The 14,835-nt window shown below is 40.9% G+C and overlaps 1 long non-coding RNA gene across 4 annotated transcripts in view; it reads right to left on the reverse strand.

Moving 5' to 3' along the window:
• LOC143815684 (uncharacterized) overlaps positions 1 to 14,835 on the reverse strand; it is a 358,696-nt gene that overhangs the window by 49,102 nt on the left and 294,759 nt on the right. For all 4 annotated transcript variants that reach the window (XR_013223781.1, XR_013223783.1, XR_013223782.1 and 1 more), the window contains one exon: positions 3,832 to 3,918. This is a non-coding gene — a long non-coding RNA (uncharacterized LOC143815684). The remainder of the gene's footprint in view (positions 1 to 3,831; positions 3,919 to 14,835) is intronic.

Here is a 14,835-nt window from a genome sequence, read left to right on the forward strand (position 1 = left end):
TTGAAAAAATGCTGCAAAGTAAGAAGGCTTTCAAAAAAATAGCTGTGTTAATAGATCTTTTTAATCAATTAACACAATGCAAAGCGAATTAACAAAAGGAAATGTAATTCAGATCAATATTTGGTGTGAGTTCCCTTTGCCTCCAATGGGAGCATCGATTATTCTAGGTAGAGTTGCACAAAACTTTTGAAGGCACTCAGCAAGGAGGTTGTTCCGAGCATTTTGGAGAACTGCACACAAATCCTCTGTGGATGCAGGCTTGTTTTAAATCCTGTCTCTTCATTTATTCCCAGTTCTAAGGGGTAACGTTTCTCCTTGTGGAGTCTGACATACCGGCTGTGGCATGCCAATATAAGAAGGTTTATTCACCGTGCAATGCTACTCTGGGAAATTTAATATGCAAATTGCCTCCTTACATTGACATGCCAGAGGCGGTATGTGACTGTCCTCAAGGAAAAACGATACCCCTTAGACCTCGGTCCAGAGCCTCTCACCTAGCCAACTCAGTTCTCATACTTTGCACTGTTGAGGGGCAATACCCCAAAACACTGTGTCTGCAAATTGAGATTCTGATTTGTCTTGTATCCTAAGTCATATAGTAAGACTCATTAAAGGGTCAATAATGACTTTCAAATGACCTTCTCCAGTAGGTATACATGCCTGAAAATGATGCATGACAGAGCATAGGTCCACTCTGTAGGCACCATTGTAGTCTATGGCCCTGTCTGCGCATACACCCGATTCCCGATTTTGCGGGGGGGGGGGGGGGGGAGAGATTTGGAAGGGACAAACAAACTGGAGCCAAATCGCCATGTGAAAGCACCCTAAATGTAACTGCAGGTGCTTCATTTACCCATATAATTACTTTGATTTCGAGTGTGGGGCATAGGACTATTCAGTCAGAAAAATGTCTTACAACAAGAAATGTTTACTGTGTATTGATTGTCCTATAACTTTGTGTGAATAGAGCAAGAATTATATGAATTTTAGACATGTGGTACTTTACTAAAAACAATTATCTAGTTTGGAAACCTGTACCTGGACCTCCCACGCTCCATGTTTTAATACTTAGCACTATAAAAGTCTTCGGACTGGCTAAAACATATCTTGTTTTACAGCCTACAGTTAAAATACATATTATAACTACATTATTACTACTAGCTGGATTGTGTTGACAAGATGATCAGACGAGAGATCTATTCTATATACTGCCTTCACACAATAACAAAAGAGAACATAGCCGACACACAGCTAGGCTGCGAGGTTATCTGGGCAATACCCATATCTACTGGCATCCATCTTTAATACAGTCAGAAACATTTCAAATAAAACTGCTAAGAAAACATAACATAAGGCATCATGCATACTTTTCTATTTGATTGGCAAGCCAAATAAATGATGGGTAGACTATAGTGTTAGTGCAAAAGCTATTGTGTGTGTACATGAGGAATGACACTATTTCTCTTATAAGACTTGTATCCTGCATTATTAGCAGTAGTTTTCTCTGCACTAAAAATCACAACAGTTTCTCCTTCGGTTATTCTGCTTATGTTTCCCTGTAGCTTTATCCCTCCTTACTCTGTACAGTTTTATAGGCATAAGGTGTGATTTGATCACTTACTGCAGACAGATTTGTAGGCAGATTTGGGTAGTTTTTTGAGAGTGAATTGCTTGCAAGAGACAAAAAGATTGGTGAGTGGAGGAGGTATTTTTCTCTATTAAGACATATTATAAAGTTCAATATGTACTGTATTTTTCTCCTCAGTTAGGTCATGTGACCACATGTTGACCCCTATGAATTTCATGTATTTTTGTTCTCTGAAGTGTGTCAGCTACTGAGTTGCCAGTAGTTCCTGTATGATGAAACTGCATTGACTGTACCAAACATTTTTCACAGGGAGGATGGAAACTCCTATCTTAATTACGGATGATTATTAGACAGCTCCGTCACACAATTATGATGAACGAGATGATAGTTCAGCCTTCTTAAGTGTATACTTATATTTTCCTAAAAAATCTAAGATATTATAACAGAAAGGATAATCACGCCGCTATACCAGTAGACATAATACTGGCTGCAGAAGCCTATCTGATATTGTGTTGGAATCTGGTAATCAAGATGAAATCTGATGAGACGCAAAGAAAAGACTGAATTGCATGGCTGTAAGCACACTATACACATAAATAGATAGAAAAGTGACAGGTAATCAGATGGAGGGCATGACAATGGTATTTTTTTTCTTATTACTGGACTGCTTCTTTAAGTAAATTCTCCACATGGTATTAAACAGAATCTGTCAGTAGAATCAACTCTCCTAAGCTGTGTATATGAGCATGCAGGTCATAAGAAGCTGAATAAAATGAGTCCTTGATATCTGTGATCTGATGTCCTATTTCAGAGAAATCCATGTTTTTCTTATATGTAAATAATCTCTTCCAGGCTCTGGGGGTAGGACAGTGTCTGGTAACTTCCCCTTCATGTAAAATAAGCTGTGGAGGAAGAATTACCTTCCAGAGTGAGTCAAGTAACTAACAAAAACAGGAGAATTAACTTCGTCTTCTTTGCAAACATATTTTTTACTTCTCTCTGAGCTCTGCTGTATTGCAACCCAGTCTGTCTGTGAAATGGAAGCTGAAAGGAACATCTTACAGTTATAATCACACACAGCTCTGCAGTGAGATATCAGGAGAGCAGAGAGAGGCCTGTCATGATCCAGGCCGGGGTTTGTTTCTGGTTATTCTCTCCCCGGTCTGGTCATGTGGGGGTTAACCTTCTCTGCCTCGTTTTGGGTTCTGTGTGGCTATTTCAGTCTGCTGTGGCCTGCAGACCAATGTCAGTGATGGTTTATGCTCCCAGGCTAGAGCAGCTGACCCCTTGATACCGTGTTTTGTCCTCTGCCCATTTGCTCTGTTCCCGTGATTTCCTGCTACCCAGCTTGTCTTAGTGTTTGCTCCTTGTGCTTGAACCTCTTGGTAGGTGACCCGGCTCGTCTTCTGACCTGTTTGACTGTCTCATGTCTCGGTTATCTCTGCTCCAACTTCTGTTTTGTATTTGAACACGTGTATTGCTGTGACCTCTGGTACTTCTGTTTCCGATTGTTGCTGACTCGGCTTGTCTGACTGCTCTTTCACCACCTGGTGGCACCTGTGTGCAACCTCTCTTCCCTCACCAGCATTCCCTGGTGGAATGTGCGCTATACTGCACTGCAGCAGCATTACAAGGCCATTACACATCATTCTGGTAATGTCCCCGTCTTTTTAAATTATGCTCTGGAGCCAGAATTTTTTTCCAGCTAATATCCTTCCCATATCATGGTAGAGGTCATTTACATAAAGTGATAAAAGATGATTTCTCAACAAGTCATCTGATAAATGAGACACACAGGGAGGACTGTTTTCAGCAGTCTATAACCTGTGTGACCATATTAATAGGTTAGATAGGTCAAATATGTTGACAGATTCCCTTTAAAGACTTTTTAACATTATATTAATTACTGGCATAACAGCCCTGTCCAGAGTGATATAAGCATAGAGGACATACTGAAGAATTTCACGAGTCAAGCATGATGCAATCTGAGACTGAAATTGCAACTGAATATATAACCTATGCAAATCTAAATTGTACCTGCAATGATCCAACTAAAACATGATAGGAAAACACTTCAGTGTGTAGAATTAAGTTCAACTTTGTAGACTACAATAAAATGTGTGCTCTATGCTGTTTATTTGCTTAAAGGCTACATACACTATCTGAATTACAGAGACAGATGGACAGACAAACAGACCGACAGATAAGTTACAGAAAAATAGACAACAACAGAAGTACGTTACCTAAACAGGGAATAACATTTTGATTTTCTATGTCCAGTTACTGCCGCATCATCGCCACTGATTCAAGAAGTCTTTCTCACTTTCTCCCTGCAATGTAAGGTAGAAGAAGGCATATGTAATGTGAACTCGCAGGCTTGTAGACAAAGTGACCGTGACCAGGCTGCAGCTTTAGTGTATAACACAGTAAGAATTTCTGTTGGTTGCTAAGGCTACTTTCACACTAGCGTCGTGCACTGCACGTCGCAATGCGACGTCGCGGCGCACCGACGCAAACTGTGAAAGTGCCGCACAACGGTGGCAGCAGATGCAGTTTTACAATGCATCCACTGCCCCATTGTGATGTGCAGGGAGGTGGGGGCGGAGTTCCGGCCACGCATGCGCGGTCGGAAAAGACGGTCACGACGCACAAAAAACGTTACATGTAACTTTTTTTGTGTCGACGGTCCGACGCAACACGATGCAACCGTCGCACGACAGTTGCGACGTGTGGCAATGCGTTGCACTGTGTCACTAATGCAAGTCTATGGAGAAAAAACGCATCCTGCAAGCAATTTTGCAGGATGCGTTTTTTCTACAAAACGACGCATAGCGACGTGCAGTGCACGACGCTAGTGTGAAAGTAGCCTTAAAGAAGCACGCCCGCTCATTTTTTAATTCCCTAAATCTGTGTAAATGTTAGTGTCGTGTAGTGTCAGTGTGCTAATATAGTCACTGCTCGCCGCCTTTTCCAGTATCCAACACTGCTCCCTCCTCTACTTAGTCATATAACGGCGATTCAGACTATCTGGTTCACTCTATACTGTGTGTGAGCCGGAAGTCTCTCTTACAATATTAGCCTGTGGCGCATCGTCCTGACGCTTCATAGGCCTACAATGAAAAATTTACTTCAGGGTCACACAGAACACGGTTTGATCCAGGTATTCTGAATGACCGTCATGTGACTTAGAAGAGGAGTGGAGCAGCGCTGGATACTGAGAAGGTGACGATTAGTGAGTATATTAAAGCACTGACAATAACATTTACATAGGTTTAGGCAGTAGGAATGAGCAGACCTATGTAAGTTCGGGTTCTGGTACAGTTTGGTTTGGATACCACAACTGTACTTGATCTTCAACTTGAACCTGATCTCCATCGAAATCAATTGGGAGTCTCTCTCTCTCATCCCCGGTCTCCTGAACTTCCATAAGAAGTCCGTGTAAAAGGTTCAGCACTGGACACTAGATGGCTGGTACAAACCCAGACTTTTACAGTTCGAGTTTAGGGTCTAAAAAATAAAAACAACGGGAGTGCTTCTTTAAGTCAAAAGAGAAGAGTGATGCACAAAGTGCCAAGCATGGAAGTGAAAGGCTTCACAAAAGTAATAGAATGTAGAATCTAACATCATAGGATGTAACACTTTGTTTTCATCTGGGAAGTACCATTCATTCATAAGATTTGCCAAAAAGTACAATATAATGAAATGTCTCCATACTGATCCTTCCTAATGTAGATGCCACACATTAAGAAAGCATCAACTCAGCACAAAAGTTGTGCACATCTCCCATTGTAACACCTTGGGTAATAAAGAGGGATGCAACAACCATCAAGTAACAGAATGTAATTCTGTGGACCACTGCCGCTTCCCTTTCATTACTTCAAATTGTAAAGGAATGGAGATACTGTGATCACTAGAGATCCAATACCTTTGTACAACTATAGGCTTCCTTTTAGGTAATTAATTAGTTTAGTAACAGTGACAGGGGAGGCAGAGATTTTGAAAAGTGATTTTGAAAAGTGGAGTAATTCAAAATGGAACAGAAATAGAGCACTGTTGCTGAAATATACTGAAAACATCTTATAATATGAGATACCTCGTTTTGGAAAATGTACTTTTTGTAAAAAAAATATTTTTCCAGTTTATAAATATTATACAGTACATAGTATAATCACTAAGAACAAATCCGAGACCAAGACTTCAGTACATACATTCAACTCCTTCTTTGCAATATCTACAAGGTTTTGGCTATGACCTTGCAAAAACTGGGCTTGGATGGCCATCCTAAAGCAGCAGTCACTTCTGATATGAAACTCTCACATGACATCACCAGGGTGTCTCAAACATGGGTGTAAAGTTCTGAGTTATGAAAACATTAACAAAAATTTCCATGCTGGAAAACAGCATACCAAATCTCATCACTAATCTACTGCGGATAAATCAAGTAAATATTCCATGAAAACCATCACAACACTTTAAAACTGAGCTGAAAAGATTTTTTTTGCAGCAGAACTAATTATCAGACCCAAGTACAGTGGGGCAAAAAAGTATTTAGTCAGTCAGCAATAGTGCAAGTTCCACCACTTAAAAAGATGAGAGGCGTCTGTAATTTACATCATAGGTAGACCTCAACTATGGGAGACAAACTGAGAAAAAAAATCCAGAAAATCACATTGTCTGTTTTTTTATCATTTTATTTGCATATTATGGTGGAAAATAAGTATTTGGTCAGAAACAAACAATCAAGATTTCTGGCTCTCACAGACCTGTAACTTCTTCTTTAAGAGTCTCCTCTTTCCTCCACTTATTACCTGTAGTAATGGCACCTGTTTAAACTTATCAGTATAAAAAGACACCTGTGCACACCCTCAAACAGTCTGACTCCAAACTCCACTATGGTGAAGACCAAAGAGCTGTCAAAGGACACCAGAAACAAAATTGTAGCCCTGCACCAGGCTGGAAAGACTAAATCTGCAATAGCCAACCAGCTTGGAGTGAAGAAATCAACAGTGGGAGCAATAATTAGAAAATGGAAAACATACAAGACCACTGATAATCTCCCTCGATCTGGGGCTCCACGCAAAATCCCACCCCGTGGGGTCAGAATGATCACAAGAACAGTGAGCAAAAATCCCAGAACCACGCGGGGGGACCTAGTGAATGAACTGCAGAGAGCTGGGACCAATGTAACAAGGCCTACCATAAGTAACACACTACGCCACCATGGACTCAGATCCTGCAGTGCCAGACGTGTCCCACTGCTTAAGCCAGTACATGTCCGGGCCCATCTGAAGTTTGCTAGAGAGCATTTGGATGATCCAGAGGAGTTTTGGGAGAATGTCCTATGGTCTGATGAAACCAAACTGGAACTGTTTGGTAGAAACACAACTTGTCGTGTTTGGAGGAAAAAGAATACTGAGTTGCATCCATCAAACACCATACCTACTGTAAAGCTTGGTGGTGGAAACATCATGTTTTGGGTCTGTTTCTCTGCAAAGGGGCCAGGATGACTGATCCGGGTACATGAAAGAATGAATGGGGCCATGTTTCGTGAGATTTTGAGTGCAAACCTCCTTCCATCAGCAAGGGCATTGAAGTTGAAACGTGGCTGGGTCTTTCAACATGACAATGATCCAAAGCACACTGCCAGGGCAACGAAGGAGTGGCTTCGTAAGAAGCATTTCAAGGTCCTGGAGTGGCCTAGCCAGTCTCCAGATCTCAACTCTATAGAAAACCTTTGGAGGGAGTTGAAAGTCCGTGTTGCCAAGCGAAAAGCCAAAAACATTACTGCTCTAGAGGAGATCTGCATGGAGGAATGGGCCAAAATACCAACAACAGTGTGTGGCAACCTTGTGAAGACTTACAGAAAACGTTTGACCTCTGTCATTGCCAACAAAGGATATTTTATAAAGTATTGAGATTAAATTTTGTTTCTGACCAAATACTTATTTTCCACCATAAAATGCAAATAAAATGATAAAAAAACAGACAATGTGATTTTCTGGATTTTTTTTTCTCAGTTTGTCTCCCATAGTTGAGGTCTACCTATGATGTAAATTACAGATGCCTCTCATCTTTTTAAGTGGTGGAACTTGCACTATTGCTGACTGACTAAATACTTTTTTGCCCCACTGTATATGAATTAAAGGGAACCGGTCAGCTGGTTTTTAGACCCCAAACTAATGTCATCTAAGTATATGAATTAAAGGGAACCCTGTCTTAGATCACAAACTAAGGCCATCTATAAAGTGATGTTTATTATGTCTATACATTTGTTCTATAAGTCCATATCTACGCTTTATAAAAATCAATCTGCTAATTGTTATTCAGATGAGCCGCAAGTGTAGGGGGTTTGGCCTGAACTTACAGCTCTCCAGACTCTTTCCCCTCACCTACCTCAACCTCCTGTTTATAACTGACAGACCCCTCTTCTCTGTGACAGCCTCCCCCGGCGGAGATCTCATAGAAGAACCATAATTCCTGGCACAGTAAGGTCCTTATGATGTTGAGGGAGCCTGACTATCAATTGGAAATAAAATAGAGAAACTGGAGAGACAAGAAGAGCAAAATAGAGTCTTATCTGATTACAAAAGGGTATTAAAAGTTAAGAAATGCATTCACCTGGTAGGGTAGTGATAGTCACAACTCCTATAGAAAGCAAGCAAAGGCTGCTGCAGGATCACCAATAGAGTCTGATGCAAATAAATGAGGAATGTGGTGATTCAGAAAATGCACTGCCAAAAATCCAGAGTACTATCAAAGACAAAGATGAGGTATGAATGCGGTTTATTTCTTCAACGCATTTCATGGTTTTCAAACCTCTTCATCAGGCCAAAACCACAATGAGATTGTAATTTTGTCCTGATGAAGAGGTTTGAAAACCTTAGAACGCAAATAAACTGCATTCATACCTCATCTTTATCTTTGATCGTACACTGGATTTTTGGCAGTGCAGATTCTGAATCACCACATTCGTCATGACTATCGATCGGCACATTTGCCACCACTGCAATTGACATCACTTGTGCGAAATCTTGGGTGAGGGAGCAGGTCACAGAGAAGAGTAACCCGTTAATCACTGATAGGAGACTGGTGGTGGGTGTGGAAATTGGGAGAGAGGCCAGAGAGCTGTAAGTGCAGGGCCAATCCTCATTTGCATAAAAATGCCAATAAAGCTCTATACAACCGAGAGACATATAAAACAACGGAATGGACATAATCAACATTACCGGAACATTATGTAGATGACGTTCATGTGTGGTCTAAAAACGTGCTGACGGGTTTCCTTAAAATCAATACCCAATAGCTGGCCTCAACATTTAAGTTAAGTTAATGTGTTTAGACTTCATTACATCTTGTCACCAAAATAAGATTTCAGACTATGAGATTGTTTCGGACTATGAAGTCTGAGATTATGCTGCATTGAACATTTTCTCGTATGACTACAGACACGGAATGTTAAAAAATTGGCCACATACATAGCCGAAAGCATGGCAATTGTAATAACATACTACTATAGAAGGAATACCTGCCAGTTCATTACTATGTTGATTCGGAAGCACCTTGGATGTTTTGCTACACCCCCTACAGGTAGTTGCTGCAATGCCTGCATCGTGACGGCCATGACTCAGCATAGGGAGATGCTACGCAGCAACATTACACAAGCACAGATTTGTTTCTTTAAAGGCGAATCTTACTATTGTTAGTAATATTTCACAAAAGAAAAAGGCTACTGTGCAGATTCACACTCCTACACAATATTTATCTGGCAGTTAACTCTTTGTGATCCTCTATTGCAAATTATATCGCCATTACTTTACGAAACATAATAAAACAGAACTTACGGTAATCTTATTACCCTGAGACAGCAAAAGAATTGCTTCACTGCACAAAAATATGGTTTGGTTAACCGTTTTAAGGCGAGAGATGTTTAAACTGGATGAAGTACATAGAATGATGAAAAAAAAAATCACTGAATTTATCAGATCATATACATTAGACAAAGGAAAGTATCTCCAGAGTTGTCTCTAGCTTTTTATATTAAACATTAGTAGGGGTAATTAGGAACAGATAGCCCTTCATGACATTTCTAAAGATTTTTTCTGTGGCTCCACAAGCCTTCCGAACTGTCAGAGCCTCTACTGTCTTACTATTTTAACATGATGCCAGACATGAACATCTATTCGGTCACACACTGGCAGTTATCCGGCGAAAAGCTATTCTAAAAGTTCACAAATCTAGGTCATCCTGTGTATGCCTTTCAGAGTTGTCCAACATTGATCATTCAATTACACAGCTGTATAAACTATAAAAAAGACATAAAACAGCTAATGTGTCAGTGGGTGTTCAGCAACCTGCCGAACCGAAATCACAGCATACAAAGACTCCAGAAGTCAAGTGTATCATATTGTAAGATCATTGCAAGATGCCTTATGGCTATTACATGGGTTAAACAGTCTATAAATCTTAAATACAGCTTCGCCAACTACTCGGAAAATACTGGGGTTAAAAGTTTACAGCAGGGAGGATATGTCTAATAGGAGGCTGCTCTGTGACATTTTCTTCTCTACGCATGACGACGATGCTTGAATGTAGATATTGAATTTAGAATCCAAGGGGTTAACCGGACTTCCAGAATGGTGACTAATTAGGCTGACACTTTAGACTGAGCCTTTATTAAATCTATATGCTTATCTTGGAAAAAAGTTGTGCAATGCAAAGAGAAACATATACAAGTGAACTTTTATTATATGACTGCTATATACCTACAGGTCAACCTTAAATTATTTCCTCTATAAATGCCAGCATTGACATTTTGATTCTTGCCTGATTATATATATGAAAAGGCTAAAAGGTAAATGCATAAACATAACCAAACTTATATAAAATACAAAATCCACTAAATAGTAATGCTACAAACAATATACGCAGTAAAAACAAAGTAGATGTCATTTTAGAGGATGATCTCTGCCAATAGAAACCAGAAATTCACCTGCCAGTGTCACTGCCCACCAATAAAATGCAGTGCTTGGGCTTGAAGCCCACCCCCAGCCAATCCTATTTCAGCTCATCCTCTAAACTAATGCAGACGCCTAGGCAAGTATATCACATGGAGCCTGGAAAGCTGCCAACATGGAGATGGTTAGAGAAAGAAACAGACAGGTAAACAAGTTCTCCGAGCAGGGAGATATGACATTTAGTTCTTAAAACAGTGGTCTGTGCTGTCTTACTGTTCGACTGCCTTCAAATGCTTGTTAACCCTCAATTGCAGAAAGGGGGAAAAAAACAAAACATAAAACAACCTGTAGCTATGGTGGATGTTTAAACAGACTGCACTTTTCCCTTGCCCCCTTTATTGACACTGTAAATCCCAATCTCTCATCAGCTCTTGGACAAATGAGATGCTGCGCCATCATACTTCTACATAATGGAGAAACGGCAATAAAACACAGTATGGGATGTAACTGCGACATGCAATGAAATAAATAATAGAAATGAGCAGCATCCAAACACAAACAAATATACAAAGGCAACTAAACAGAAAACATCTTACATGATTTGATGACCTCGAGCTTTAGTAAAGAGGATAAAACACATTGGTAAGACCTATCAGCTATGCAACCTACCTACTTAGAAAAAAAATATTGCAGTTCACTACTGTATCCCATAGAAAAAGTGAGTTTTGGGTATAGGTTTTACCGTTTCAGCCATCCGGTCATGTCGTGGTAGAAGGTGACGCAGCTTTTAATACCTCCGGGGTTCTGTAATACGTCTGTGGAAGAAGCCAGACTCTCGGAATATGAGAATGCTTGCCCCAATTGCTGCTGCGTAGGTTTGGGTAACCGCGTGACCTCCATGTACGGGTAGAAGGTTCCAGAATTGCCATTAACCCATTCGTAAGCCCGATTCCCGATTCCGAATCTTGACGTTCTGCGCCCCCCCTCCCTTATTACGAGTACACCATCACCTCACCTCCTCCCCCTGCGGGCTTAAAATTTGACGCCTTTCCATCAGCTCACATATGAAAACAGAAAAATTGGGTGATGAGGCATTGCTTGGGTTATGAGACGATGTTAAGATTATGACAGGACCCAGCCCATGATACTTCCACAGCTCTCTTCTCTGCTGTAGCAGCAGCAGCTGATTTTCAGAGACCTGTCGACACAGACTGTTTCTTCTCTCTCTGCTCTGTGACGCAGCTGAAAATTCTCAGCTCTGCTCCCAGTGTCATTTTAGGGAACTGCATTTTGGAAAAAGTGTTTTCCTAGTTCTGCACAACTAGATAGAAAGGGTGACAAGGTTTCTGCTAAAAGTAATCCAAGGTTAAGCCATGATTCATCATCTAGGAAATTAGAATGTTACTAAACGCTAATGCTTTTTCATAGCAATGACTTAACAAAAGAGAAATTGGATTTGTAATGGATATATATTTATAATTGGATTTATAATGGAAATTTGGATATTATAATGTAGTTGGAGCAGCTGCAATTTACTCAAACATACAAGGGATGAGAGAAACATTTATTTCTGTCTACTAAAAATAATTAATAATAATTTTTAACTTATGTTTTGCATCAGTGCAAATCACCCATTATGGTCATAGCTCAACTTTGATTTAATATTGCATTTCCATCATCTAACATGCTAAGATACAGTAACTTAAACGTCTTTTCAACATCTCATTGGTTCTTAACACTTTTGACGGTTTTACCTTTCATGCAACTATATGTCAGAAAGCATCCATTATTCTTTTTTTTGTAAGTGCAAATTTGCTATCACATTGTTCACTATTGATAATCCATGTAAAAACATAGTAAAATATATAGCTGTATTCACAGTTGCTGACATCTAGTGGCCACACAGCCTATAATACAGGCTCACGGACGTATAGGGGGCATCTTGCTTTACAGCCAGGCTCGGACTGGCCCACAGGAGAACATGTGAATTCACCGGTGGGCCCCTTTGCAGGAGTAAGCCATTCACCCCCCAACATGAACAGTAGTTGGCCGAATACGTTGATTCATATGTACAGATAATAGCTTATTATTATGCCCAGTTTATTATTATAGATAAGCATAGGCAAATTGTCTCTTCAGAGAGGAAGAGGACTTGAACTCTAGTGCCACCTATAAGAAGCAGCGATTGTACAAGTCAATATCGACTTGTTAATGAGCCTCGCCATAGGACTTAGGATAACAGTGTTTCGGGCTATTGCCTCTCATGAGTGCAAAGAATGAGATTTGATTTAGCTTGGTGGGAGGCCAAGACTGGATAAGCATAAGAAAATTTGTGAGAGTAAAGTTATATTTGCATGTAGCTGAACAGTGGGCCCCCAGAGTCAATATTACTGGTGAGCCCTTGCCCCCCCTCTACCCCGAAGTCTGAGATTGTTTACAGCCTACAGTGAAACTGAATAACCTCATTATCACCTGAAGGTAGCTGATTGTGCTATCTGTATAATTCAAGAGTATCCTTAAGGCCCCGTCTCACATAGCGATTTACCAACGATCACGACCAGCGATACGACCTGGCCGTGATCGTTGGTAAGTCGTTGTGTGGTCGCTGGGGAGCTGTCACACAGACAGCTCTCTCCAGCGACCAACGATCAGGGGAACGACTTCGGCATCGTTGAAACTGTCTTCAACGATGCCGAAGTCCCCCTGCAGCACCCGGGTAACCAGGGTAAACATCGGGTTACTAAGCGCAGGGCCGCGCTTAGTAACCCGATGTTTACCCTGGTTACCAAAAAAAACAAACACTACATACTCGCCTTTCGGTGTCCGTCAGGTCCCTTGCCGTCTGCTTCCTGCTCTGACTGAGCCGCCGTACAGTGAGAGCAGAGCGCAGCGGTGGCGTCACTGCTGCGCTCTGCTCTCACTGTACGGCCGGATCTCAGTCAGAGCAGGAAGCAGACGGCAAGGGACCTGACGGACATCAGATGGTGAGTATGTACGGTTTTTTTTTTTTTACATTTACGCTGGTAACCAGGGTAAACATCGGGTTACTAAGCGCGGCCCTGCGCTTAGTAACCCGATGTTTACCCTGGTTACCAGTGAAGACATCGCTGGATCGGTGTCACACACACCGATTCAGCGATGTCAGCGGGACCTCAACGATCAAAAAAAGGTCCAGGCCATTCCGACACGACCAGCGATCTCGCAGCAGGGGCCTGATCGCTGGTACGTGTCACACATAGCGAGATCGCTACTGAGGTCGCTGTTGCGTCACAAAACTAGTGACTCAGCAGCGATCTCGCTAGCGATCTCGCTATGTGAGACGGGGCCTATAGAGCGGCCTAGTGAGGTGAGTGAATGGGTATTGTTAACAACTGGATAGCAGCAGCACAGGAATGGAAGAAAATTCTAAAACATGTTCTATCAGATTTACCCATATTACTTGATTATTAAACAACTAAAGAACAAAAATTGTTAAGTCCCATCAGGACTGGGCGTTTGCGAGTGGAAGCTGGTAGTTCACAAAAGACTAGAGCGCTCCAACAACCGGCCAGGAATGACCAAGAAAAAAAAGTCGAAAGATTATACATAAGTTTTAAGGTTAATTTACATTGTGCGATATGTGCCGTTAAATGTTCGCCAATGAGTACATATTTGATGGTCGGTGGTCATTTAATATCCCATTTGGACAAGAGTACAAAGCACTATCCACAAAGAATGCTAGTAATAGATACACATAAGCTGCCATACTTCCCGGTAACTTTACACAAAAGGTCTTTCCGACAAGAATGAAAACATTTTTGGCAAGCAAAAAGTTAATTTCGCCTGACTAACAAGAGTTTTGCTTACAGATCAACAGTCTGTATACACTACCTGTTTGTCAGAAAATGAGCATTCCTAGGAATACCGTTTCTGATAATATGGCAGTGTAAATGCAAGTTTACCTGGGCTCACTACTTAACTAGATAATACTTCCTTTACACTATGGCTGTTATGTATGTCACTGTATAGGCATTATAAAAATGTGATATCACTGAGTAGTTAATATGGTATGTTATGACTATAGTTGAGGAAATTTTTCAAAATTCGATTACGATCGGCGACGAAAATTGTATTTGCAATATTCACCGTACACAGGCAAACGTCACTGGAGTCAGTGGTAGTAGAAATTAATGAATAAGTTCATAATCGATTGTAAAACATAAATTTGGCACAAATAGGGAACCAATATGACACAAACATGGCAAATTCAGATTTGGCGACAGATTCTGAACATATTCACTCAACTCTAGTTAA

This window comes from Ranitomeya variabilis, chromosome 3 (genome assembly GCF_051348905.1).
Source record: "Ranitomeya variabilis isolate aRanVar5 chromosome 3, aRanVar5.hap1, whole genome shotgun sequence".
Classification (NCBI taxonomy): Eukaryota; Metazoa; Chordata; class Amphibia; order Anura; family Dendrobatidae; genus Ranitomeya; species Ranitomeya variabilis.